This window comes from Oncorhynchus nerka, linkage group LG3 (genome assembly GCF_034236695.1).
Source record: "Oncorhynchus nerka isolate Pitt River linkage group LG3, Oner_Uvic_2.0, whole genome shotgun sequence".
In the NCBI taxonomy this organism is placed as follows: Eukaryota; Metazoa; Chordata; class Actinopteri; order Salmoniformes; family Salmonidae; genus Oncorhynchus; species Oncorhynchus nerka.
Window position 1 is genome coordinate 27,228,268 of NC_088398.1, and position 24,084 is coordinate 27,252,351.

Consider the following 24,084-nt stretch of genomic DNA (forward strand, 5'->3'; position numbering starts at 1 on the left):
GTGTAACTCTACAGCAGGGTAAAACCTAGGTTAGGTCTAGTGGGGTGTATTCATGAGTGCCAAGCCAGACTTCCCATAAATATATATATATATATATTTTTTTTTTTTACATTAAAATAATAATAATATATCTTTCGTCTCTCTGTGTTTCATAATTTTCCTTCAATTCACAAAAGGCTGAATGTATCTCACAGGAGAAAGCATCCGAGCGAAACAGAGCACCTCTGTTTCTCTACGTGTAGACCATCTATCTGATGCTGTCTGGCCCAAACGACAAGTATGACATTTCAGCCAAATGACAAGTATGAAATTGTAGCCAAACGACAAGTATGACGTTGTTGCCAAACGACAAGTATCTACGTGTAGGCCAGCAAGCATTTGGCCTTCCTTGATTAAAAAAAAGTATTTAAAAAATGTGCCAATCATTGTGGAACTAAACTGAGCGAGCTCAACTGTGAATGGTCCTGGCGCACCAAAAAAAAAGTGTCAAGGGAAGCTAACTTGGATGTTGGCGTCACCCCTATTTGAGAGCATACGCATTGAGAGCATACGTCATTGAGAGCATAAGTCATTGAGAGCATACGTCATTGAGAGCATACGTCATTGAGAGCATACGTCATTGAGAGCATACGTCATTGAGAGCATACGTCATTGAGAGCATAAGTTATTGAGAGCATAAGTTATTGAGAGCATACGTCATTGAGAGCATAAGTCATTGAGAGCATACGTCATTGACAGAAACAACTTGAATTGTTGCGTCTTATTGTGATGTTGTTGTCCTCCGGTGGATAGCTAGCTAGCTAAAAGGGTCCCTTTCCTAAATTAGCCATGGAAAGAGATAGGGATTTGGACTTGTTGTTTTACTTAATTCTCCGTACCGGCGTTTCTGATCCAACCGTTAATTCATACATTGTTGTGCCCCTGACCTGAGAGGATGGAAGTTCAGTATGTAGCTAGATGTAGAAGGCTAATGTAACTAGCTACTGTTGCCCATGAATAGAAGTTAGGCTAGCGAGCCAGAATTTTAGCCAGGTAGCCTAGGACAACAAAACACACACACACACACACAAATCAGAACCATGGACAGCCACATCATATTTAGCTTACGTTGATTGGACTAAATAGTTTTTGGTATCTTTTAGTTGTCACTGTACTAGACTAAGCAGAGGTTTGATGATGTTGAAGTTGAAGTGGTGCCTGAATAGTGGAGTTATCTCCTGTTTTCTTTGTGACTTGCGGTAACTCTCTGTGGTTCTAAATCAATAGTTGTTTAGTGGTTAAAAAATGTTGGAAACATAAACTTGCTTGACCATGCTGTAGGTCATGTAATTGTCTGTTATATGCAGTATACTTTGTGGACTTCACTGGACAGAGGTTGCGATCCGGTTTTGTGATAAATCAAAGGTGCGGTTGAATTTATTCTGCTACTGTGTCTCCGTATTGTCTCGGCCTTTATAGGCCTATATATCACGGTCGCATGGCATATGAATTAACAGGTTAAATTGCAAACAACGCAATTATCACAACACACAGGTTGTAATATGGCTTAACATGAATGCATTATCAATGTCTTAATGTAGGTAGGCTAAGTCCTAATGTAGGTAGGCTAAGTCCTAATGTAGGTAGGCTAAGTCCTAATGTAGGTAGGCTAAGTCCTAATGTAGGTAGGCTAACTCCTAATGTAGGTAGGCTAAGTCCTATTGTAGGTAGGCTAAGTCCTGATGTAGGTAGGCTAAGTCCTAATGTAGGTAGGCTAAGTCCTAATGTAGGTAGGCTAAGTCCTCATGTAGGTAGGCTAAGTCCTCATGTAGGTAGGCTAAGTCCTCATGTAGGTAGGCTAAGTCCTCATGTAGGTAGGCTAAGTCCTCATGTAGGTAGGCTAAGTCCTAATGTAGGTAGGCTAAGTCCTGATGTAGGTAGGCTAAGTCCTGATGTAGGTAGGCTAAGTCCTGATGTAGGTAGGCTAAGTCCTGATGTAGGTAGGCTAAGTCCTGATGTAGGTAGGCTAAGTCCTAATGTAGGTAGGCTAAGTCCTATTGTAGGTAGGCTAAGTCCTAATGTAGGTAGGCTAATTCCTAATGTAGGTAGGCTAAGTCCTAATGTAGGTAGGCTAAGTCCTAATGTAGGTAGGCTAAGTCCTAATGTAGGTAGGCTAAGTCCTATTGTAGGTAGGCTAAGTCCTATTGTAGGTAGGCTAAGTCCTAATGCAGGTAGGCTAAGTCCTAATGCAGGTAGGCTAAGTCCTAATGCAGGTAGGCTAAGTCCTAATGCAGGTAGGCTAAGTCCTAATGCAGGTAGGCTAAGTCCTAATGTAGGTAGGCTAAATCCTAATGTAGGTAGGCTAAATCCTAATGTAGGTAGGCTAAGTCCAAATGTAGGTAGGCTAAGTCCTAATGTAGGTAGGCTACCGTTCAAATAAGAGTTTTCTGTTTTCTTCACATACAGTATTTTACATAGTCATTTTTTCTTCTGCCAGTCGTTCAATGGATATTAAAGTATATTTATTCTCGCTGCCTAAATCTTTCACTTGTCTAATTACATGTGTTGTGTCATTATCGTCCGTCTTAATAAGTAATCACAGGGATGTGATTATTTCCTCACCGTCGCCATTTGATACCTCTCTGTTGACAAATGAGACGCGATAGCAGCTTTCCACATTGTGGCACGTAAACCGGGGCACGCTGTTTTGTTTTCAGGTGCTGTCAATTACCCAACAGCCACCGCTGTAGCGCTGCCTACCTGGCTGGGTGACTTGTCTCCCGGAGGTTGTACAATTGACATTCTGGCCACGTTGTAGCAACTCCAGCCCACGGTTCTGCACATCCTTCAGTGTTTGTGAGGGTTGGTTGTACCTGTGCCGGCGGGAGCATGGAGTCGACATCAGAATTGAGCATTTCCCGTGGCTGAGCCCAGGGTCAGGTGCAACATCTGGTTGAGCGAGTAGTGTGTCTGTTTGCCTCCGAGGTGTTCCTCTGTGTATACATGCACTCACAGACGCAAGTACACACACACACACACACACACACACACACACACACACACACACACACACACACATAAAGACCCACCTGTTGCTGTGTGCAAACCTGTGTGCATAAGCATACACCACCACACACTCACACAAAAGCACTCCTCCTACATGGACAAACACACCTGCTGCTGCTCCCTGGCGAGTTGCTCTGACAATCAGGAGTGAAGGAAGCAAACGAAGCAAACACTTTCATTTACATGACGGTAGATCCCATTAGCCTTACTGTGTCAATGATAGAGGGAGGTGAGGTTTCACCGCAGACGCCGGTAATGAAAAGTGATAGAGAAGTGAAGGGATTGTCAGCCGGACCGGTCACGACTAATGGCAGCAAGGGAGCTGTGCTGCGTGGCGGAGAGCGTTCTTTGGCCTTGTTCAAGACGCCTCTGGATTCCGGGTGGAAATACCACATATTTCAGTGTTGGAGACTATTTTGTTCTGTTGTGGTGATATAATGTGAAAGGAGGATTGGGAGTTGTTTTAATGTGTGTTTTTTGACCGAATGCTATTTTCCTCTCAAAGCTGTTCTCTTAGACGAGACATGGCAGGTCGATGAAGTTTTTGTGGCAGAATGGGCATGCGTTTTGTTTATGAGCAAGTGACTTCATCAGTAAATAAGTAAACAGTGTATGTTGGTTTATGTGTTTGTTATCATGTGTTTGTTTGTCTGTGCATATTTGAATAGTTTCATACAAATGTTTCTGTAGATGCTGTACACTTTACAGTATGTGGGGGGGGGGGGGGGGGTTGCACTTCAAGCTTTGAGATTTCCTGGGGTGTGGTTCTGCGATTAACACTATCACACTTTCTTTAAATAGGGATTTAATTGGAATCAACCTCAGCCATGACATGCACACATGTTTCTGTATGAACATGTGGTTGTGTTTTTTGATATAGCCTAGCTTATCTGAGTGTGTGTGTGTGTGTGTGTGTGTGTTTTTGATATAGCCTAGCGTATCTGAGTGTGTGTGTGTGTGTTTTTTTTATATAGCCTAGCGTATCTGAGTGTGTGTCCCCGTGAGTGTGTGTTTTCTGTGCCCTGGCTCCAGTGGTCTGCTCCCTGTGTAAAGAGAGAGCGCCTCTCCACAACAGATCAATAAGGGAGAGTGGTATTACTCCCACCCCTCCTCTCCACAGTGAGGGATTGTGGGTGATGACCGGCAGGCCTCACCAGCTCTGACATCTCGCCCTCTGAGACCCCTGTGGCCCGGGGGTTTTGGTCGGGGGGGGCTGAGGTGGGGTCCGGTGACTGTCTCTCTCTCTTTCTGCTTCACCTCACTGGTGTGTGTGTGTGTGTGTGTGTGACTGTAACTGTGTGTGCTGAGGGGTTGATGTTAGTGTGTGGGTGTGGTGGTGGGGGTTGAAGTTAGCAGCCTGTGGTTATTGGCATATTGTCAGGCTCATATTGTCAGTGGAACCATAGACCACATTTAGTGTTTGGTCTGTGTCTGTGCTGCACAGTGCCTCCAGCATTGATTGAGTGTAATAAAGAGTACCACCTTTGTGTTTGGCTTTGACCCTTGTTGCATTTCCCCCCTAGTGACCCAGGTGACCAACGTCCATCGACACCCTCACGACACACGCGTTGTGGAATTATTATAGAAGTATTAGGACTGTGGTGGTTACTTACCTCCACTATAGAGGCACATGCAGTCCCTTCCTCGACTTCCTTCTGCCTCGTGTTCTGCTCTGCAGTAAATTGTCCGTAAGGGATCTAGCCCAGGAGGATTTATGGTGCCAGATATGATTATTTTATATGTATTTTTATACAATGGATACATTTTGCAGGCGGGGCCCTAAGTGGGAGCCAGTAGTCATTAGTGACTGTAAAAACATGGCAGTATTAGAATAGGGCTTCATGTTTCCTCACGACGACCAACGGAGCGCCTTGGCAATTAAGGCGCCCACTCAGCAAAATATTTATATAAGAATTTATAAAATGTCTGTTCATCTGTTTCATTTAATAAAGGGCTGTATGTTAAAAGACAGTTGAGGATTTCAGGCATTATTTCAGTAAACCTAGTTCCGAGTGACCAGTCTTCTCCCTGCGAGGGGATTGAAAGTGAAGTTGATTTTTCGGTGTATTGTCTCAGTCAAGTATAGTAGTATATAATGACTTGGCACTCCCCAAGGTTCAGTTTTGAGGCCACTGGTTTTCACTGTTAAAGTGACACAGAGATTTGGGTTTGACATGCACACTGTGGGCTTTGCCATTTGTCCCAGTGTCTTCTATGGAGGAAAGTTGATTTTGTTTGTTTGGATTGTGGTTGTGAAGAACTTCATAAATATTGACTGATAGGTAAGAGTTAGGACTATGTACATGTTGCCCACACTTATGATTTGATGGTATTTTCAGGCCATCTGAAGCCCAGGTTTTTCAGTCATACTTTGAGGTTTAGAGTCCCCAGACATGTTTTGCTCAATTTGTATTCATGTTGTTATTCATTTGTTAATAATAATTTGTTAGTAACACTCCCCTGTATATGTGTGTACACACACACACACACACACACACACACACACACACACACACACACACACATTTACACTCAAAGTAGGCTAGAGGGTGAACACACACATTTCAAGGTTGTTCTTTCAGTCAGAGACAGGTCCAACTCCTTTCAAATGACTCTAACATAATTGTCAATAAAATTGATATTTTTTTCCTCCCTCTCATATTTTCCATCCTTCCCTCCCCACCCCTCTTCCTCTCTCCGCTCTCCCTCTGTCCTTCTCTTTTCATCTTAGCCTGATAAGTCCGCCCTGACTGCCAAGAGCGCCGAGTATCACCGCTCGCTAGTTTTTTTTTCTTCTTCATGTTCTTCTCACAGTGCACTGAAGCCATGCCACAATTTCTCAGGGAGTTTTGATGCCTAGATGTCTCCTGTCCGGGGCAATCTCGTCTGGGCCCGAGTGCCGGCCCTATCCGATCTGAACTCTGCTGCATAGCTGCGGGTCAGCCTTCACGGCCGATTAGTGTTGGAGCGCCACTTTGGTCACAAGTTGTCGGGAGCGCTTATCGTGAAGATCAACAGCGATCAGTCTTGCCGCTCCCTCTGCTCCTCTCTCCTCCCCCCTCCCTCTTTCTCTCTCTGAACCCTCTCTATCTCCTTCCACGTTCTCTAGTGCTGTCTCTCTCCCTTCGCCTCCTCTGTCTCCCCTCCTCCTCACCCTCTCCCTTTTTTCTATTTTTCTCTATTTCTCTCCATCCTTCTCTCTCTCCATCCTTCTCGCTCTCCCCTTCCTCTTTCTCCCTCTCTATCCCCTCTCTCCCCCCCTTTCCCTCTCCTCTCTCTCTCTCCTCCACCCTCTCTCTCTCTCCTCCGCCCTCTCTCTCTCTCCTCCGCCCTCTCTCTCTCTCCTCCGCCCTCTCTCTCTCCGTCTCTGTCTGTGTGTGCCGTCAGGGCTTGTCTCTAGCCAGAGATGAGGTTTGTCGTGTTTGGCCTGTCAGAGGGGGTAGTGTCAGTAACGGGAGCGGCTGGTTCCTGTGACAGCGCCGGAGGGGCGACTAGTCCTAGCAGAGTGCAGCCGTCACCCCGTGACACGCTCAGTGTCACCGATCCCCCAGCCTGGTGACATGGCATCCCCCTAGTCCTCTGCTGGCCTTTTCTCCATCTCCGGGTAGTCCGTCACTCGCCCATGCAGTCATTCAGTCCTTCACTAGCTTACACAGTCACTAACTCAGTCTCTAAGTCATTCACGAGTTCACACAGTCCGTCACTGAGTCACTCACTAAGTCACTCACTCACTTTTGAGTGAACGTGGACAGAGAGGAAGGTGTGGTTTTTGCCGGATCAGAGCCATTGTTATGTGACGTAATCAGAATAGTTATTGAGTTCGCTATTAACGGAGAGGAGACAATCAAAGGTTTACAGACAGGAAACCGAGAACACGTTCTTAAGTGGATCTGATGTCAAACTGAACAACATGACTGAACGGATAGATGGGTAGATATCTAGATAGATAGTAGATGAAAGCTGGCGTACTCTGCGGGACTAAATATGTGTAATTCAATCTGGCCTTGGCGAGTGCGCAGCAGTGACAAATAGATGCGGCGTCTGAAATCCCCCATCCGAGAGATGGTATCAGTTTTTGCTTTAATTACCAGCCCCAGTAATGTTTCCTATCCATAACTGTCAGCCCAGTAGAATGCTTCCTGGCAGAGGGGTGAGGGCCTTGTCTCCTCTCTCAGTGGGCCTCCTGTCTCCTCTTCCTCCCATCCGTCTATCCCCCCCCCCCGTCCTCCCCTCTGTGCCGAGCGCATCTTTCATTACAGTATTTCTGCCTCATCTGGGAAAGTTCAAAGTCATGGTATGGTGGCATAACTTTCTTCCCTCCCTGCCGGTTCGCTCCTCCTGCTTCCCCGTCATCAGTGTTGGACCCCGCTGCCCTGCCTGCCTGCTTCCTTGGTGATAGGGATGGTCTCTCTGTCTCTAGGCCCCGGGTAGGGCCTCTCAGCAGCAGGGGAGATGGGGGGGGGGGGACAGAGAGGGGACCTGAGTGGGAGAGTCACACTAGGGTGCGGCGGCAGTGGCAGGACTCCCAGCCACCACTGTGTCTCCGCATCAGACCAACCCCAGCAGGGGGATTCAATCGTGGCCCAGGAGGGTGGGGGTGGGGGTTGGGGGGGGGGTCAGGAGGAAATGTCTAGTCTGGATCTAAATCCCACCGACCGACTATCCGACCATCCATCCGTTCCTCAGAACGAGCACAAATAAATAAAGTGTCCGACAAGTGTGTCCTACGCCATTAAAGAGAAGGTGTGACAGGCAGCGTACGGTAATAGATTAGCCTAATTACAGTGTCTCAGAGTTCCAGGTGCCCACAGCGCGACGCCACGTACGCTAGCCACCCTCTCCACTCGCTGGTATAAATGTAAAAGTCGCGGGAAAGCCAGCGAAAAGGTCGTCCTCATTTGCATGTCAGCGGCTTCATTAGAATATGCGAATATGCTAAGGACGGGAGCGGACGCTTTGCATGTGCCGGTTGATTAATGGCTGGCGCATCACCGAGCGGGCGGAGACCGCGCCTCCGTCACCCTCATTTGCATGTCATCCGTTATTTACTTATTTATTTATTTATTCATTTGCTTCTGAGGACCCGGTGATACATATTGCATTCTGTAAAGCCGGTGACTGAGGAGGACCTTTGCAATTTTAAATGGGGGCCCCGCTGCTTTCTTAAGACCCCGATGCTGCGACTGGCTTTTTAAATGGCCGTGGTGGCAGAGATCAGTGTTCCTCTCAAGGTTTTTCGTCATCTCGTCACTCAGTCAGAAATGTAAACAGGCTACTGTTGTTGCGCGGTGGTTGAAACAGACTCCTTTCTATCCGTGTTGGACTTTAAGGAAGGTGACATTTAAAATAGAATAGTGAATAGTGTTGTTTATTGGGGAGCCGAGTCAAAGCTTAGACCTAGACTGCTAGCCAGCGAGATAGTAGCTACACCGCATCAGTGGTGTGACGTGTAAATGTGACTGAGAACGTTCAATTTAATGAGAGTGTTTTAGGTTGAGGGCACGTTTCTAAAACAGACACTTCACTCTGTTCTCTCTTGCGGCTGTTAGGACAACACCAACAATAACCGAACAAAGCCTGCGTGTTTGCGAGGTGTGTTTGTTTGCGACCGAGTGAGTGACAGAGAGAGAGAATGGGTACATGTATGTGTGTGGAAGTGTGAGGGTTCAAGCCTTGAGTGGGAGGCAGCATCCACTTCATAATGTTGATGTGTCGATATATTGTGCAGACTCATAAGCGGTACATCAACCTATAGAATCGCACTGTTCTGTGAAAGGGAGGAGACCTCTTTATACTTCTATAACTTGCGGTAAACGATCGGAGAGTCATAACAGGGGCACAACTTTCACCTTACAAATCTACACAAACTGTATGACCTCCATCGACTTTACTATGCAGACTTGACTTTCAAGATGTGGTAAGACTTTCTCTCACAGAATAAGTACATATTTGATGAGTGCAATAGTTTATGTTCCTCTTCCAGGAAGTGACCTTAGCTGCCCTACAGCGCAGCGGTAATGAGAGTGGTAGCTAGTGTTACGCACACACACACACACACACACACACACACACACACACACACACACACACAGACACAGACACAGACACAGACACACACACACACAGAGACAGGCAGGCAGCTCAGCCAGCTCTGACATCTGTGCATTACCCTTCACTCAGGCCGGGGTAAACGTCAATATGGCCTTATGTTTTATGGATTATCTGCTTTAGGAAAGCTATTGTGAGAGAAACACAACTCTCTCTGTCATGTTCTTTCCATTTGTTTTAATGTGCGAGATCACTCTGAAACCACAAGGCTGACATTAGAGGGGCTTTTCTCTCTTTCGAGATCTCTTGACTCGTCCAAATTGAGTGTGGCGTGTTCATATCCTTTGATTCACCGAGAACTGTGATGGATTATTCCGTTGTTAGGGCATTGTTTCGGTTTGGAACCTTTTATTTGATTTGATATATTGTAGTAAATCTGCTCAGTGAAATCCTCACGTCTCTGTTCTGTTCTTAAGGTGTGGTAAGAACAAAGCCTTCTGTGGAAATAAGATTTTTTTCCCCCCACTCACCGGGCTTCAGGAATTCTTCCATACCATCGGGGTTTAATTATTTATTTACCTCTCTCTGTTTTCTACGTTTAATTTGTTCTCTGAGGACTGGCAGATAGAGTGAACAACAGTAAACAGACTAAATAAGTCTATGTTTCTTGGTCTCATCAAGGGTTGTGTTTGTTTAAATCCCCGGGAGGGGGAGAGGAAGGTCTGTGTAAACGGATCTGAGCGCCAGACCCAGCCCTTGTTAGCCCCAGGCAGCCCTGGGTCATGTTCATCAGGCACCAAACGGGGGGAGGAATTACCTGGAATTGTCCAATAAGAAATGTTCATTTTTGTGTTGTTTTGCAAAGTGTTGTAAATAGTTTCCCTAATGAACATGACCCTGTTATTCCCTCGCAGCCCTGTTAACCCTGGTTTTGTAATCTGCACACTGGGGCTAGGGAGGTGGTGCTCTCTCTTTCTCTCTCTGTCTCTCTCTGTCTCTCTCTCTCTCTGTCTCTCTCTCTGTCTCTCTCTGTCTCTCTCTGTCTCTCTCTGTCTCTCTCTGTCTCTGTCTCTCTCTCTCTCTCTCTCTCTCTCTGTCTCTCTCTCTCTCTCTCTCTCTCTCTCTCTCTCTCTCTCTCTCTCAAACTTTAACAAATATCACCCCCATTCACTGCTCGTTATGGGACAGAGATTTAGAACTGCCTGCCTGAGTCAGAACTGCCTGCCTGACAGTGAGCCAGTGTTCATATGTGATTGGTCATCCAATCCATCTTTACATGTGAGAGCAGATGGATGTATGTGAAAAAGCAAGAGCGACACACAAATTGTTGTCGTGATATGAAATTCGGCCACAGTAGCCTACGTGGACACACATGTGGATATAGCAATCCTATGTGTAGGTTAATTTTTTTTTTTTAAAACAGACCAAATGTGGCTTTAAATAACATACACAGGCTAACTCTCGTACGCTGAAAAAACACGCAATGCAAAAATACAGATACCTGCAGAGAGGCCCTCGCAACATAAACCAACCAGCGTTACAAATGACGCTACATCATAGAAATTGTGCAGCAAGCTTTTTAAAAGACCAACACAGCCAGTGAGGCGCGTCGTAATTTATCCCTTCACGGCTGTTAGTGGCGCTGCTCGTGATTTATTTGGTATAAGAGAAGTTTTGTTTAGAAATATAATGAGCTGGGCTCCTGTTTAACGATTTAACACGGACAGAGGGGAGGAAAGGAGAGGAAGTAAAGCAAACTAATATCTCTAACGGCACCGCGGTGAGGAAGAGAGCGACAATAAGGACATTAGGAAATGAGAAAGGGACGGCTAACTGCCTTTAACAACCAGACGCTTTGACACGTTTCTGCTTCTTGAAAACGGGGCTTGTATGTATTCTCATACGAGGGTGGAACTTTAGTGTGTTACTTATTCTTAGGAAGTGGAGAGGCCTGTTCCCTTCTCTTATTCTTAGGAAGTGGAGAGGCCTGTTTCTCTTCTCTTATTCTTATGAAGTGGAGAGGCCTGTTCCCTTCTCTTATTCTTAGGATGTGGAGAGGCCTGTTCTCTTCTCTTATTCTTATGAAGTGGAGAGGCCTGTTCCCTTCTCTTATTCTTAGGAAGTGGAGAGGCCTGTTCCCTTCTCTTATTCTTAGGATGTGGAGAGGCCTGTTCTCTTCTCTTATTCTTATGAAGTGGAGAGGCCTGTTCCCTTCTCTTATTCTTAGGAAGTGGAGAGGCCTGTTCTCTTCTCTTATTCTTATGAAGTGGAGAGGCCTGTTCTCTTATCTTATTCTTATGAAGTGGAGAGGCCTGTTCCCTTCTCTTATTCTTATGAAGTGGAGAGGCCTGTTCCCTTCTCTTATTCTTAGGAAGTGGAGAGGCCTGTTCTCTTCTCTTATTCTTAGGAAGTGGAGAGGCCTGTTCTCTTATTCTTAGGAAGTGGAGAGGCCTGTTCTCTTCTCATATTCTTAGGAAGTGGAGGCCTGTTCTCTTCTCATATTCTTAGGAAGTGGAGAGGCCTGTTCTCTTCTCTTATTCTTCGGAAGTGGAGAGGCCTGTTCTCTTCTCTTATTCTTAGGAAGTGGAGAGGCCTGTTCCCTTCTCTTATTCTCAGGAAGTGGAGAGGCATGTTCTCTTCTCTTATTCTTAGGAAGTGGAGAGGCCTGTTCTCTTCTCTTATTCTTAGGAAGTGGAGAGGCCTGTTCTCTTCTCTTATTCTTAGGAAGTGGAGAGGCCTGTTCTCTTCTCTTATTCTTAGGAAGTGGAGAGGCCTGTTCTCTTCTCTTATTCTTAGGAAGTGGAGAGGCCTGTTCTCTTCTCTTATTCTTCGGTAGTGGAGAGGCCTGTTCTCTTCTCTTATTCTTAGGAAGTGGAGAGGCCTGTTCTCATATTCTTAGGAAGTGGAGAGGCCTGTTCTCTTCTCTTATTCTTCGGAAGTGGTGAGGACTGTTCTCTTCTCTTATTCTTCGGAAGTGGAGAGGCCTGTTCTCTTCTTGTATCAAACCCTAGCTTTTCTTTCTTGTTCTTTTTGTAATCTATATTGTTCCTTCTGAATATAGGGAGTTTTAAAGGGACAATACCAGATCATTCAAACGTGAAACTGCCATCGCAGGTTTTATAAGCTGCTCTTCAGATACCATGTATGAATAATTATCTTTTTATTTATTTATCTTGGAACGAAATACAATATATTCTCTTTCTTCCTCCTTGTTCAGCATTTTCAAGTTTCTCTTTCTTTTTCCCACTTACACATTAAGTCGGTTAATTAGAATACATAATGATGTCGAATCGCATATTATGCAAACAGCACTCCTACGACGCTCAGAGCCAGGGGCTCTTTGACGTTTAAACTGCCATTGGCAACATAACGAGGATATCAATAATAGATGATTTTAATTTCATATTGGCATTCTCTTAAAAAGAAGCCAGATCTGAAAATCTGCTGTTGGTGGAAGAAGACAGTATTTTTTTGTTTTGTTCTGTCGCCGAAATAGTTTTGATCTGTAGGGTCGTCTGCAGGTGGAACTGTTCTCCCCCTAAATGGTTCTTTAATGGAACGGTGTGCCGCGGAGCTGTGAGCTCTGTGGGGCGCTGCCACTGTCGATGAGGACGGCTGCTCAATCATTCCGTCAGGGCCCAATACCTGCCTCCGCAGCTGATCCAAAATGCAACACACACACAGAGACACAGACAGACAAAGAGAGAGGGAGCGCTCTTTAATGTAGGCTACCACAGAGACCCACGCAAGTGCACGCGCGCTCTCTCTCTCGCACGCATGCACGTACGTACATGCACACACAACACACACACACCCACACACACTAGTACACACGTATTGTTCCATTTTAAATGAGAGGTGTCTGTTTTAGTGAACGTCTTGACGGTGATTGACGAAGAATCCTTTCGGTTCTTATTTTAAATGTATTAAAATCATCTCAAAATAGATAGAGTACACCAGCAATGGTGTAAAAAAATCAATTCAGACTATTTATTTATTTATTTATTTAATGGCTGATACATTACTGCATATTTCCATCGGCGCATCTTTAAGAAGACAGAGCGATATTGATGTGAAGTCACCCTTCCTCCCGTCAAATGGAGTGACAGCACTGCACTTGTTTTTTCTCTCGCGCTCTCTCTCTTTATCCCTTTCACTCTCTCTTCCTCTTATTCCCTAGTTCCTTCTCTTCCTCCATCTCTCCCTCTCTCTCCGCGGAGGTATCCCACTGCCTTAAGATTAGCCTCTGTACTCTCCCGCTCTCCCTCCTATTTTGAGTCCATTTTTGGGGGGCCTTTTCTCCCCATCAAGCTCACTGCTATCATTAAACACCTAGACGAGCTATAGATCCCCCCCCCCCCCCCCACAGTCACTAATCTGGGCTCATTCTTTGCAGAATGCCCCTTCTCCATCCTCCGTCTGTCTGTCTCCTGTGATTGCTCTCATGTCTCCTCACGTCTCGACGCTCCATACTCCTGTCAGGGGATGTGTGGCAGGATCTTTTGTCAGTATACCGGCCCGTCAAGCCGTCAGAGTTTGAAACATGTCAACTTACCTGTGAGATGCACTACAGGCTCTTTGCTATCCCCCCCCCCATACACACACATCACGCTGTATTTATATGAAAAGGAAAAGATCATGTTTCCCCAGTAGGGTATAATTATAGAGTGAAGGAGATGTAATGTGTGTGTGGCTATAGCTTGTGTTTATTTATTTTTGTATTGGGTCATATAATGGAGGTCTCTTTGACCCATTGTTTCTGTGCAGAGATTAGCCTGAACAGGTGTTTGTGAGCTTTATGAATCTCCAATTTTGTCTGGGCTTGATGTGGCCAACTGGTAATACACTTGTGTTCCCCAGTAACCGGTTCGTACTTAAAAAAAAACATTCTCCTTTCAGGCTGCAAAAGCTTTGATTAACTCCTTGACTTTATTTAATGGCGCAAAGGCAGATTTTTCTTTTGGGGGGGGGTATGCATACTTTCTTTATGAACCCCCTAACCTAATGTAGCAGGCATAAAATAAAAGGAAACCCTAGTTAGGGTGTAGAAAGGGGAGTTGAAGAAAATGTGAAAGGAGGGAAAAGGGATGTGGAGAGGGGAGACAGGGAGGGAGGTTTTAAAAATATATATGTATATATTTCACCTTTATTTAACCAGGTAGGCTAGTTGAGAACAAGTTCTCATTTGCAACTGCGACCTGGCCAAGATAAAGCATAGCAGTGTGAACAGACAACACAGAGTTACACATGGAGTAAACAATTAACAAGTCAATAATAGAGTAGAAAAAAGGAGAGTCTATATACATTGTGTGCAAAAGGCATGAGGAGGTAGGCGAATAATTACAATTTTGCAGATTAACACTGGAGTGATAAATGATCAGATGGTCATGTACAGGTAGAGATATTGGTGTGCAAAAGAGCAGAAAATAAAATAAATAAAAACAGTATGGGGATGAGGTAGGTAAAAATGGGTGGGCTATTTACCGATAGACTATGTACAGCGGCAGCGATCGGTTAGCTGCTCAGATAGCAGATGTTTGAAGTTGGTGAGGGAGATAAAAGTCTCCAACTTCAGCGATTTTTGCAATTCGTTCCAGTCACAGGCAGCAGAGAACTGGAACGAAAGGCGGCCAAATGAGGTGTTGGCTTTAGGGATGATCAGTGAGATACACCTGCTGGAGCGTGCTACGGATGGGTGTTGCCATCGTGACCAGTGAACTGAGATAAGGCGGAGCTTTACCTAGCATGGACTTGTAGATGACCTGGAGCCAGTGGGTCTGGCGACGAATATGTAGCGAGGGCCAGCCGACTAGAGCATACAGGTCACAGTGGTGGGTGGTATAAGGTGCTTTAGTGACAAAACGGATGGCACTGTGATAAACTGCATCCAGTTTGCTGAGTAGAGTGTTGGAAGCAATTTTGTAGATGACATCGCCGAAGTCGAGGATCGGTAGGATAGTCCGTTTTACTAGGGTAAGTTTGGCGGCGTGAGTGAAGGAGGCTTTGTTGCGGAATAGAAAGCCGACTCTTGATTTGATTTTCGATTGGAGATGTTTGATATGAGTCTGGAAGGAGAGTTTACAGTCTAGCCAGACACCTAGGTACTTATAGATGTCCACATATTCAAGGTTGGAACCATCCAGGGTGGTGATGCTGGTCAGGCGTGCGGGTGCAGGCAGCGAACGGTTGAAAAGCATGCATTTGGTTTTACTAGCGTTTAAGAGCAGTTGGAGGCCACAGAAGGAGTGTTGTATGGCATTGAAGCTCGTTTGGAGGTTAGATAGCACAGTGTCCTAGGACGGGCCGGAAGTATATAGAATGGTGTCGTCTGCATAGAGGTGGATCAGGGAATCGCCCGCAGCAAGAGCAACATCATTGATATATACAGAGAAAAGAGTCGGCCCGAGAATTGAACCCTGTGGCACCCCCATAGAGACTGCCAGAGGACCGGACAGCATGCCCTCCGATTTGACACACTGAACTCTGTCTGCAAAGTAATGGGTGAACCAGGCAAGGCAGTCATCCAAAAAACCGAGGCTACGGAGTCTGCCGATAAGAATATGGTGATTGACAGAGTCGAAAGCCTTGGCAAGGTCGATGAAGACGGCTGCACAGTACTGTCTTTTATCGATGGCGGTTATGATATCGTTTAGTACCTTGAGCGTGGCTGAGGTGCACCCGTGACAGGCTCGGAAACCAGATTTCACAGCGGAAAAGGTACGGTGGGATTCGAGATGGTCAGTGACCTGTTTGTTGACTTGGTTTTCGAAGACCTTTCGAAGATAGGCAGGGCAGGATGGATATAGGTCTGTAACAGTTTGGGTCCAGGGTGTCTCCCCCTTTGAAGAGGGGGATGACTGAGGCAGCTTTCCAATCCTTGGGGATCTCAGACGATATGAAAGAGAGGTTGAACAGGCTGGTAATAGGGGTTGGGACAATGGCGGCGGATAGTTTCAGAAATAGAGGGTCCAGATTGTCAAGCCCAGCTGATTTGTACGGGTCCAGGTTTTGCAGCTCTTTCAGAACATCTGCTATCTGGATTTGGGTAAAGGAGAACCTGGAGAGGCTTGGGCGAGTAGCTGCGCGGGGGGCGGAGCTGTTGGCCGAGGTTGGAGTAGCCAGGCGGAAGGCATGGCCAGCCGTTGAGAAATGCTTGTTGAAGTTTTCGATAATCATGGGTTTATCGGTGGTGACCGTGTTACCTAGCCTCAGTGCAGAGGGCAGCTGGGAGGAGGTGCTCTTGTTCTCCATGGACTTCAAAGTGTCCCAGAACTTTTTGGAGTTGGAGCTACAGGATGCAAACTTCTGCCTGAAGAAGCTGGCCTTAGCTTTCCTGACTGACTGCGTGTATTGGTTCCTGACTTCCCTGAACAGTTGCATATCGCGGGGACTATTCGATGCTATTGCAGTCCGCCACAGGATGTTTCTGTGCTGGTCGAGGGCAGTCAGGTCTGGAGTGAACCAAGGGCTATATCTGTTCTTAGTTCTGCATTTTTTTGAACGGAGCATGCTTATCTAAAATGGTGAGGAAGTTACTTTTAAAGAATGACCAGGCATCCTCAACTGACGGGATGAGGTCAATGTCCTTCCAGGATACCCGGGCCAGGTCGATTAGAAAGGCCTGCTCACAGAAGTGTTTTAGGGAGCGTTTGACAGTGATGAGGGGTGGTCGTTTGACTGCGGCTCCGTAGCGGATACAGGCAATGAGGCAGTGATAGCTGAGATCCTGGTTGAAGACAGCGGAGGTGTATTTGGAGGGCCAGTTGGTCAGGATGACATCTATGAGGGTGCTCTTGTTTACAGATTTAGGGTTGTACCTGGTGGGTTCCTTGATGATTTGTGTGAGATTGAGGGCATCTAGCTTAGATTGTAGGACTGCCGGGGTGTTAAGCATATCCCAGTTTAGGGTCATCTAACAGAACAAACTCTGAAGCTAGATGGGGGGCGATCAATTCACAAATGGTGTCCAGGGCACAGCTGGGAGCTGAGGGGGGTCGGTAAGCAGGCGGCAACAGTGAGAGACTTATTTCTGGAGAGAGTCATTTTTAAAATTAGTAGTTCGAACTGTTTGGCTATGGACCTGGAAAGTATGACATTACTTTGCAGGCTATCTCTGCAGTAGACTGCAACTCCTCCCCCTTTGGCGGTTCTATCTTGACAGAAAATGTTATAGTTGGGTATGGAAATCTCAGCATTTTTGGTGGCCTTCCTGAGCCAGGATTCAGACACGGCAAGGACATCAGGGTTAGCAGAGTGTGCTAAAGCAGTGAGTAAAACCAACTTAGGGAGGAGGCTTCTGATGTTGACATGCATGAAACCAAGGCTTTTTCGATCACAGAAGTCAACAAATGAGGGTGCCTGGGGACATGCAGGGCCTGGGTTTACCTCCACATCACCCGCGGAACAGAGGAGGAGTAGTATCAGGGTGCGGCTAAAGGCTATCAAAACTGGTCGCCTAGAGCGTTGGGGACAGAGAGTAAAAGGAGCAGATTTCTGGGCATGGTAGAATATATTCAGGGCATAATGCACAGACAGGGGTATGGTGGGGTGCGGGTACAGCGGAGGTAAGCCCAGGCACTGGGTGATGATGAGAGAGGTTGTATCTCTGGACATGCTGGTTGTAATGGTTGAGGTCACCGCATGTGTGGGAGGTGGGACAAAGGAGGTATCAGGGGTATGAAGAGTGGAACTAGGGGCTCCATTGTAAACTAAAACAATGATAACTAACCTGAACAACAGTATACAAGGCATATTGACATTTGAGAGAGACATACAGCGAGGCATACAGTAATCACAGGTGTTGAATTGGGAGAGCTAGCTAAACAGTAGGTGAGACAACAACAGCTAATCAGCTAGCACAACAACAGCAGGTAAAATGGCGTTGACTAGGCAGGGAGGGTCGGATTAACTACACACAGAACCTGAGTGCGGCTGGGGCCGACAGATGAAACATAAACAAGCAGAATGGAGTACCGTGATTAGTCCAGCATGCATCAGCTATGTAGCCAAGTGATCAGTGTCCAGGGGGCAGCGGTGGATGGGACTAGCGAGTATTATCCAGGTAAAAAAAAAAACTGGCTGGCTGTGCAGAAGGTAAAGCCGCTAACAATGACTAAATAGCTTGTAGCTAGTTAGCTGGTTAGCTTCTGGAGGTTCTTGAATGTGTTCTAAAAATTAAAAATAATAGCGATTCCGTATCACATTGGGTGAGGCAGGTTACCGGAAGGTATAATCGAATTAAAAATCGAAAAGAGATTGAAAGTAAATATGGGTCCAGTGAGTGGTTGGGCTGGCTGGGGACGCGGCGATTCAGACAGTTAGCAGGCCTGTGCTAACAAGCTAACAGTTAGTAGGCCGGGGCTGAGCAAGGTAGCAGTTAGCGGACCGGGGCTATACAAGCTAGCAGTTAGCAGGCCGAATTAGCAAGCAAGCAGATAGCAAGGGCTAGAAAGTTAGTCTTTGGGGGACATCGCGATGGGGTGAGTCTGTTCAAGCTAAGTGAATGGAAACGCTAGCCAGGAGTAATCATCCGGGGTTGCGGTTAACAGGAGGGCCTGTTGTGCAGACCTCTGGCAGTCTCTATGGGGGTGCCACAGGGTTAAATTCTCGGGCTAAATCTTTTCTCTGTATATATCAATGATGTTGTTCTTGCTGCTAGTGATTCTTTGATCCACCTCTACGCAGACGACACCATTCTGTATAAATCTGGTCCTTCTTTGTGCTAACACTGTGCTAACAAACCTCCAAACAAGCTTCCACGCCATACAACAGTCCTTCCGTGGCCTCCAACTGTTTTTAAATGCTAGTAAAACTAAGTGCATGCTTTTCAACCGATTGCTGCCTGCACCCTCCCGCCCGACTAGCATCAATACTCTGGACGGTTCTGACCTAGAATATGTGGACAACTACAAATACCTAGGTGTCTGGTTAGACTGTAAACTCTCCTTCCAGACTCACATTAAGCATCTCCAATCCTAAATTAAATCTAGAATCGGCTTCCTATTTAGCAACAAAGCCTCCTTCACTCATGCTGCCAAACATACCCTCGTAAAACTGACTATCCTACCGATCCTTGACTTCGGCGATGTCATTTCCAAAATAGCCTCCAACACTCTACTCAGCAATGTGGATATAGTCTATCACAGTGCCATCCGTTTTGTCACTAAAACGGATGGTCACCGGATGGTCACCATATACTACCCACCACTGCGACCTGTATGCTCTCATTGGCTGGCCCTCACTACATATTAGTCGCCAAACCCACTGGCTCCAAGTCATCTATAAGTCTTTGCTAGGTAAAGCCCCGCCTTATCTCAGCTGACTGGTCACCAGAGCATCACCCACCCGTAGCACGAGCTCCAGCAGGTATATTTCACTGGTCATCCCCAAAGCCAACACTTCCTTTGGCCGCCTTTCCTTCCAGTTCTGTGCTGCCAATGAATGGAACGAATTCCAAAAATCACTGAAGCTGGAGTCTTATATCTCTCTCTCTAACTTTAAGCATCAGCTGTCAGAGCAGCTTGTACACAGCCAATCTGTAAATAGCATATTATTACTTACCTCTTGCTCTTTTGCACCCCAGTATCTCTACTTGCACATCATAATCTGCACATCTATCACTTATTATCCAAGATGGCGTAGCAGTCGGACGTCTTGTCGTGTCCCTTGTATATATCGTTTTTTTAAACATATTTTTCTTCGCATATCTTTTAAAACATTTTGCTAAACCTCAACTTCGAAATACTCTCCTGCAACCCGCCTCACCCAATGTAGCGCGGATCTGCTTTTTTTTCTAAAGTACTTATATTTACTTCGGATCCGGAACCCCTCAACTGAAGCTAGCCAGCTAACTACCAGCAAACCATTGCTAGCGGTCATCAGCTAACTGGTCATCAGCTAACCTTTAGCTTGGAAAGCTCTCGCCAGTTCGAACAACGCGACTCTAACCAGAGCATAACGGACCTATTATTATTTTGATTTTTTTATCCCCGGATTCCCACCGCAAACGGAACATTTTCAGCTGGATCTTCACAACTAGCTAACTAGCTAACCGCAACCCCGGATGATTACTCCTGGCTAGCGTTTCCATCCACTTAGCTTGAAGCTAGCCCGGCCAGAGCTCCTGTACTACCACCGAAGCATACTCCTGGGCTACAATATCCGGACCCACGACCGGTCTATCGATGTCACCGCATGAAGAGGCATAAACAGACTCACCCCATCGCGACGTCCCCCAAAGACACTGAGCTCTATCTGAGAAGTAGTTGGTGAGCCAGGCGAGGCAGTCATTTGAGAAGCCAAGGCTGTTGAGTCTTCCGATAAGAATGCGGTGATTGACAGTCGAAAGCCTTGGCCAGGTCGATGAAGACTGCTGCACAGTACTGTCTTTTATCAATGGCGGTTATGACATAATTTAGGACCTTGAGTGTGGCTGAGTTGCACTCATGACCAGCTGGGAAACCAGATTACATAGTGGAGAAGGTACGGCGGGATTCGAAATGGTCGATGATCTGTTTGTTAACTTGGCTTTCGAAGATTTTAGAAAGGAAGGGTAGGATGGATATAGGCCTGTAACAGTTTGGGTCTAGAGTGTCAAAGGGGGATGACCATGGCAGCTTTGCAATCTTTGGAGATCTCATACGCTAGAAGGAGAGGTTGAATAGGCTAGTAATAGGGGTTGCAACAATTTTGGCGTATCATTTTAGAAAGAGAGGGTCCAGATTGTCTAGCCCAGCTGATTTGTAGGGATCCAGATTTTGCAGCTCTTTCAGAACATCAGCTGTCGGGATTTGGGTGAAGGAGAAGCGGGGGGAGGCTTGGGAAAGTTGCTGCAGGGGGTGCTGAGATGTTAGGGGTAGGGGTGGCCAGGTGGAAAGCATGGCCAGCCGTAGAAAAATGCTTTTTGAAATTCTCGATTATCGTAGATTTATCGGTGGTGGCAGCGTTTCCTATCCTCAGTGCAATGGGCAGCTGGGAGGAGGTGCTCTTATTCTCCATGGACTTTACAGTGTCCCAGAACGTTTTGGAATTAGTGCTACAGGAAGCAAATTTCTGTTTGAAAAACCTAGCCTTTGCTTTCCTAACTGACTGAGTATATTGGTTCCTGACTTCCCTGAAAAGTTGCATATCGTGGGGGCTATTCGATGCTAATGCAGAACGCCACAGGATGTTTTTGTGCTGATCAAAGGCAGTCAAATCTGGGGTGAACCAAGGGCTATATCTGTTCTTAGTTCTACATTTTTTGAATGGGGCATGCTTATTTAAGATGGCGAGGAAAGCACTTTTGAAGAGCAACCAGGCATCCTCTACTGACGGGATGAGGTCAATATCCTTCCAGGATACCCGGGCCAGGTTGGTTAGAAAGGCCTGCTCGTTGAAGTGTTTTAGGCAGCATTTGAAAGTGATCAGGGGTGGTTGTTTGACCGCGGACCCATTACGCACGCAGGCAATGAGGCAGTGATCACTGAGATCCTGCTTGAAGACAGCAGAGGTGTATTTAGGGGGCAAGTTGGTCAGGATGATATCTAAGAGGGTGCCCATGGTTACATATTTAGGGTTGTACCTGGTAGGTTCATTGATCACTTGTGTGAGATTGAGGGTATCTTGCTTAGATTGTAGGACAGCCGAAGTATGAAGCATGTCCCAGTTTAGGTCACCGAACAGTACGAACTCTGAAGATAGATAGGGGGAGATCAATTCACATATGGTGTCCAGGGCAGAGCTGGGACTGAAGGGGGTCTACAGCAAGCGGAAACAGTGAGAGACTTGTTTCTGGAAAAGTGGATTTTTAAAAGTAGAAGCTCAAATTGTTTGGGCACAGACCTGGATAGTATGACAGAACTCTGCAGGCTATCTCTGCAGTAGATTGCAACTCCGCCCCCTTTGGCAGTTTTGTCTTGTCGGAAAATGTTATAGTTAGGGATGGAAATTTCAGGATTATTGGTGGCCTTCCTAAGCCAGGATTCAGACACGGCTAGGACATCCAGGTTGGCGGAGTGTGCTAAAGCAGTGAATAAAACAAACTTATAGAGGCTTCTAATGTTGATATGCATGAAACCAAGGCTTTTACGGTTACAGAAGTCAACAAATGAGAGCGCCTGGGGAATGGGAGTGATGCTCGGGGCTGCAGGGCCTGGGTTAACCTCTGGTGATGTAGAGGAACAGAGGAGGAGTAGGATAAGTGTACGGCTAAAGGCTATAAGAACTGGTCGTCTAGTGCGTTCGGAACAGAGAGTGAAAGGAGCAGATTTCTGTGCACGGAAGAATAGATTCAAGGCATAATGTACAAACAAGAGTATGGTAGGATGTGAGTACAGTGGAGGTAAACCTAGGCATTGAGTGACGATGAGAGAGGTTTTGTCTCTAGAGGCACCATTTAAGCCAGGTGAAGTCACCGCATGTGTGGGGGGTGGAACAAAAGGGCTAGCTAAGGCATGTTGAGCAGGGCTGGAGGCTCTACAGTGAAATAAGACAATAATCACTAACCAAAACAGCAATAGACTACGCATATTGACATTAGGGTGAGGTATGTGTAGCTGAGTGATCATAGAGTAGCTAGACGAGCTGGAGACACGGCGATTCAGACAGCTAGCAGGCCGGGGCTAGCAGATGGGCTTCTGGGGGACGTCGCCCGTTGAAACCCCCTCGGATGGTTACGTCGGCCGACCAGTCGTGATGGATCAACGGGGCTCTGTGTCGTCAGTAAAGGGTCCAGGCCAATTGGCGAAAGTGGTATTGAAGCCCAGGAATTGTCTGATGGATCTCTTCGGCTAGCCGGGAGATGGGCCTAGCTCCAGGCTAACTGGTGCTTGCTTCGGGACAGAGACGTTAGCCAGGAGTAGCCGCTGCTCTAGCAGCTAGCTAGCTGCGATGATCCGGTGTAAATGTTCAGTAGGAATCCAGAGATGTGGTAGAGAAATTGCAGTCCGATATGCCCTGGGTTGATTTCGCGCTGTGCAGACTGGCAGGAATTGACTGGGCTGAGGCTGGCTGATGTCCGAGTTAACGGTGATGACCGCTAGCAGTGGCTAACTGACAACTAGCTAGTAGCTAGTTAGCTGGCTAGCTTCTGATTGGGTTTCCGGTTCTAAAGTATAAAAATATCAGATCCCTACTACATTGGGTGAGGCGGTTCGCAGATGGAAATTGAGTCCGTAGATGGAAATTGAGATGAAAATGTATAAAAATACTGTATATACGAAGAAAACGATATATACACGGAACGGGACAAGACTTAACAGAACAGACTTCCCCACTGCTCCGCCATTTTGGAACAGATGAAGAGAAGGTGGAAGGGGGAGATGGAGGGGAGGTAGAGGTCTGTCTCCCGTTACTGCTGTCACGTCTCGATGCTCCACACTCCTGTCAGGATATGTGTGGCAGGATCCTCTGTCAGTTTTACCCGCCCGTCAAGCCGTCAGAGGTTAAACATGTCAACTCACCTTCCTATTTCCCCCCATCACACTGTGTTTGTATGAAAAAGGAAAGATCATGTTTACCCAAGTAGGGTATAATTATGGAAACCGAGTGAATGAGATATGATGTATAATGTATGTGTGGCTATAGCGTTAGTGTAGTGTATGGTTTATTTTGTATTGGCCATATAGTGGAAGTTTGTTTGACCCATTGTTTCTGTGCGGAGATATGCTAAAATCAGCAGATTATGGTAAGAAGGAAAAGTAGAGAGAGGGATGCTCACTCTCTCTCTCTTTCTCTCCCTCGCTCTCACTGTCTCTCACTCCCTCTCGCTCTCTCCTGGCACAGGGGCCTACTGTGAGGTACTGGCTTCCTGTACAGAGGACCTCACAGTTCACCAGGGTTCATCTGAGTAATGGGGTGTGAAGAGGAGCTGAGGGGGAAAGTAGGGTGTGGCAAGGGGGAGTTGGAGAGAAGGTGGAAGTGGGTAAAAGGAGGTGGAGAGGGGAGGTGGAGAGGTGCAAGAAGGGGATGGTGAGGTGCTAGGGTGAAACGGAGGCGATATGTAGAGGTACC

The 24,084-nt window shown here is 46.5% G+C and overlaps 1 protein-coding gene across 2 annotated transcripts in view; it reads left to right on the plus strand.

Moving 5' to 3' along the window:
• LOC115141333 (zinc finger protein 407-like) overlaps positions 1–24,084 on the plus strand; it is a 205,315-nt gene that overhangs the window by 78,550 nt on the left and 102,681 nt on the right. The gene's annotated exons all lie outside the window — the stretch shown is intronic.